This window comes from Chrysochloris asiatica, unplaced genomic scaffold, assembly GCF_000296735.1.
Source record: "Chrysochloris asiatica unplaced genomic scaffold, ChrAsi1.0 scaffold00016, whole genome shotgun sequence".
In the NCBI taxonomy this organism is placed as follows: Eukaryota; Metazoa; Chordata; class Mammalia; order Afrosoricida; family Chrysochloridae; genus Chrysochloris; species Chrysochloris asiatica.
Window position 1 is genome coordinate 28,250,724 of NW_006408534.1, and position 5,058 is coordinate 28,255,781.

At 39.8% G+C, this 5,058-nt stretch overlaps 1 pseudogene; it reads right to left on the bottom strand.

Annotated features, from left to right (window-relative positions):
* Nucleotides 1-635: 635 nt before the first annotated feature.
* Nucleotides 636-2,159, bottom strand: LOC102820835 (annotated as a pseudogene).
* Between the last annotated feature and the right edge of the window lie 2,899 nt (nucleotides 2,160-5,058).

Below are 5,058 nucleotides of genomic sequence, written 5' to 3' on the forward strand. Positions count from 1 at the left end.
AGCAAACACAATCACCTTTCTAATATCTAGCTTGTTTATACAGGCAGAATGATTCATCTCTCCATTTTAGATGGCTAGATGTTTGTGGAAGATCTTAGTATTGCTTGCCTCATTTACTGGGAAAAATCAAATAGGAAGTGGCCTTCAGGGACACTTAAGAGAATTACAACACTAGTACACAAGTCAAGTCTTACATATTCAACATTTGCTTATTGAAAGCAATGTCATAAAATCAAATTAAATTAAACAGGTTTTACTTTTTTCTCACAAGAAATATAAAAATTATGGATGAGTACTTAACAGGAATTTTTTTTTAGAGTAACACAATTTTTCCTTTTAAAAGACCTTGGATAGTTATGATAGAATAGCTTCCACTTTTTGTTTGTTCCTTTGAATAGGGATTTTGGTCCATTGTTTTATTTATTTTTAGTATCTGCTTCTGCCTCCCCCTCTATAAGATTGGCTTTACCTGCTCTTGGTCTGCGGCTTGAACTGCTGTAGGAATCACATGGAGAAGGGTACTCCCTTTTGATAGACAAGGGCAGCCCTCTTTCTTTTCTGCCAACCCGATCACGACCACTTGAGTAGAGATCATGGCTGCTTGAGTAACTGTTACGACTTCCACCATATCTGTCTCATGAACTGTTGTAATCATCATAGCCACTGCTTCCACGATAAGATGGCAGGGGGCCCTTGTGTAGGTGGAGTAATACATGAGTTACCATAACTCTCAGAAGAATCTCATTAGGGACCTCCACTTGGATGGTCACAACCATAACTCTCTCTATCACTACAATCATAGTCATTACGTGAACTGAAATGATGGATAGTCATCACGTGAACTGAAACAACCATAATCACTATAGGTATAGTCTTGGTGGTGGTGCATAATCTCTTGTATCATGAGAGCTTGAGTAATCTCTGCTTGAAAAGCTATCTTTAGTGGATTTGATCATCTCTCGCTGACAGATACACATCTCTATGAGACAGCAGGGGTTCCCTTCTTGGTGGTCCTCCATAACTATCTCTTCCACGTGTTATAAGGGCTCTGCCTCTCATTCAATTGCTACTGCGAACTGTTCCTGAAGGAACTGATCTTTTAGGAAAAGGATCACTACTTCGTGGTAGTGGTCCTCTTTTTACTGGAAGTGGTCCCCTGGAAGAACTCAATTTAAAATTCATGGACTAGCCACCATCATCCATGTGTCTCCCTCCTCACACCCCCCCCCCCCCGTGGTTCCTCTACTGCATCCTCTTCCACCTCTAAGGCCTCTTGGTGGGCCTCTGCTTCTTGGAGGTGGTGAGTGTCCACACCTGCCACTTTCAAATGTTGGTTTAGTGGTTTGTTCCACCTTGATACCTTTCCCATCCAAAGACTTTCCATTCATATCTCTGGCTGCATCTTTGGCATATACTGGGCTTTCAAAGGTGACAAGAGCAAATCCTGTTAATATGTTGGCTTCACAGTCTTTCATCAAGAGTACGTCAATAATTTATCCATATTTGCCAAATACTATTTCCAGGGCTTTCTCGTTGGTTTCCATATTGAGTCATCCAATGAAGAGCTTCCCAGAGCCATTGGCTTCAACTGTTTTTCCCCAGTGGTGAATGTTCACAAAGTGACAACTGTTTCCAGATCCTGCTGAGCTTGCCAGGAGGTGATTCCCTGCGTATCAACATGAGGGCTGACTACCAAGTCAGAGAAAGGAAGTAGGAAGCCACTAGCACTACTGTGCAACCTATCAATAGATTTTTTTTTTTTTTAAAGAAAAATAGAAGACAATCTTTTGCAATACTTAAGTCTTTCCAAAGCATACACTGGAACAACACAAACTGCTCCTGTCAGATCCAACTAGTCTAGCATGCAAACATCATACACAACACCTCAAAAGAAGCAGCACAGTGAACCCACTCCCAACATGAATCTGCTCATTTGTATATGATTTTTGGAGCATCTGGAGGCGTGTGAATAGTATTGTATGAGGAGGGAGGAGGAAACATGAGCACCTGCTTAGGACTAGGTCAGTAAAATTGTGCAGAGCAAGCCTGAACATGTCATTGGTGGTGCAGATCCAAGCACCATTGATGTTCTTTAGCAGGTGTATCTGGTGAAAGCCCATGATGGGGTCTTCATCAGCCTTGAGCTGGCCCACTACCATGCTGATGATGCAGCTCTCTGGTGTGGCCTGATAGACCTACCAATCTTGATTGATCAGTCAGAAGCCTCCAGCCTGACACCTGACCCAACAGACTTGGGACTTTCCCACCTCTACAACTGTGTGAACAAGTTCCTTGATATAACTTCTCTTTACACATACATAGTAAAGTTTCACTAGTTTGTTTTGGTTTTGTTTCTTTTCTCTAGATAACCCAAGCCTAAGACACTGACCTAGTATTATTTTTGCAGAAAGTATGCTAAGGTCACTATTTGTACCCTCATATAGTTTTTGTTTTTATGCATAAAATAGGCTGCTCTGATGCTACCTTACAAGAAAACAAACAAACAAGAGAAGGAGAGAGAAAGGAACTCCATAGGAGTGGGAGTGCATCGCCCTAGTTCTCATCCAGGATCATCCTTCTGCTAGTTCTCTTTCAACTCATTGGCACTGAACAATACTGTATAGTTGCCACATCACTGTGGAACAACACTTCAACAAATGACAATTAAGCAAACATCTAAAAGAGAGACCAATGAAGAAGAAGGTGACTCTTGATATTCATCTATTCTTTTTTTCAATTCAATACTTTAGAGGCAACAGTTCAAATCCACTACTTTTGTCCATATTTTCCACCCTTCCCCCTTTTAAAACTAGAATTCAGAGATGATGGAGAGCTGTAGTTAAGGAATTATTTCTAATCACTCACCTTCCTGTGTCTTTGAATGTTCAGCTTAAACATTGGATGTTCAGCTTAAACAGAGTCTTATGCATCAAAACTACTCTTTTATTTAATGCTTCTGCATTTCTATTTGTGTTCTCTTTAACTAATAATTTTAGTCACATATTTTCTCCTTCCCATGAGACTGCAAGCTGGTTCAGAACAGATGCCATACAATACACACACCTGCACATCTAGGGTAGACTATACTCATGTAAGACGTTTCGTAAATACACATAAAATGAAAGAGCTAAGAAACAAAATAATTTTAAAGGCAATAGCTTATTAAATACCTTAGAAAAATTAAGTCAGCATGAAAATTTCTTATTTTAATAAAGTTTCTTTAATTCCACCAAATACCTGAAATCTGAAAAGAAGGCGTAGAAATGACTTTTGCCACACCAAATCCTTTACTTCTCAAAAAAAAAAAAAAAGAGATGGAAGAGGAGGTTAGAATATGAGGAGAGTGGAAGGAGGAGACAGAACAAGAGATAGAAAAAGAAAAATATATAATGAAAAAACATTTCAGCTACTTGAACTTGTATCTGATGTCCTTCTTTGGGATGTGAAGGCAAGTCTTTTTGGGAAACAGAATAAATGAACATATTCAACTAACTGGAATGATGATCAAAATACTTTAGGCATGCTTGGCAATGATCTGAGAATGACATTACAGTGAGTAGTCTAAGGAATTGAGTCCCCAGTTACTGAATCTCTAATTGCATTTATTGATTGCCAGCAAGATTGCTTACTTACTTATGGGAAGGAGGCTGTTTGGAAATTCTGTAACTTCCAGGGCACTTTTACAGAGCAGCAGTATGCCTTGGTATTAGGAGACTGAAATTTCACATTGTTATTGTTAGGTGCCATCTAGTCAGTTCTGACTCATGGTGACCCTGTATAGGATTTCCAAGGAGTGGTTAGTGGACTCTAACCATCACCTTGAGGTTAGCGTTCAATGCTTATCCTACAGTGCCACACTGGGACTCCATGGTAAAGGGGCGGGGGTGGGGGTGCAGTGGAATCTTCATATTAGAGTTCAAGATAACCCAGGGATCCTTGAATTTTCATTACAGCTCAGAGGGTATGGCAGAGTTGTTGAGATTCACTTCCCTCAAGACATTTCTGAGGGTTCAGCTACCCCAACCTTTCTCTTCAATGCTTGTTATTGTTATTACGTATCATCTAGTATGTTCTGACTCATAGCAAACCTGTATTGGGTTTCCAAGGAATGGTTATCTTAAAGCACCACACCAGGACTCATTTTAATGAGCCCTCTAATAGATTATAAATGTTCAAACCTAAAATAATAAGCAAAAAAAAAAAAAGTTGCTCAAGAGTATAATTTGTTGTATCAAAACATCCAGAAGGCTACATATCCTTCGTAAAACATGTGACATTTGAAATCCTTTGAAGGGAAGAAGTCAGTGAAAGGTCAGCCTTTGTGTTGTTCAGCTACCCTTTTGAGAAAGAAAATCTACATTAGAATGTTGATTGTATCAAGACACAGTCTTCCCTGGGTTATTGTTGTTAGGTGCCATTCAGTCAGTACCAACTCATAGCAACCCTATGTACAACAGAATGAAACACTGCCCATTCCTGGGCCAACCTAAAAATTGTTGCCACACTTGAGCCCATTGATGCTGCCATATTGTGAATCCATCTCACTGGGGGCCTTCCTCTTTTTCTCTGACCCTCCACCTTACTAAACATGATATCCTTCTCCAACATCCTAACAGTATGTCGCAAATATAAGAGCCAAAATTTGGCCATCCTGGCTTCCAAGGAGCACTCTGGCTGCACTTCGTCCAACACAGATCTGTTGGTTCTTTTGGCAGGCCATGGTACTTTCAATATTCTCCTCCAACACCATAACTCAAAAATATCAATTCTTCTATGGTCTTCCTTATTCACTGTCCAGCTTTCGCATGTATATGAGGTTATTGAAAATACCATGGCTTGGGTCAGGCACATCTTAGTCCTCAAACTGACATCTTTGCTTTTCAACACTTTAAAACAGTTTTGTGCAGCAGACTGTTTGGACAAAGTTATGTAAACTTTGTCCAAACTTTGCTTAATGCAATACATCATTTGATTTCTTGACTGCTGCTTCCATGAGTGTTGATCCAAGAAGAATGAATTCCTTGAGAACTTCAGTTTTTTCTCCATTGATAAGAATGT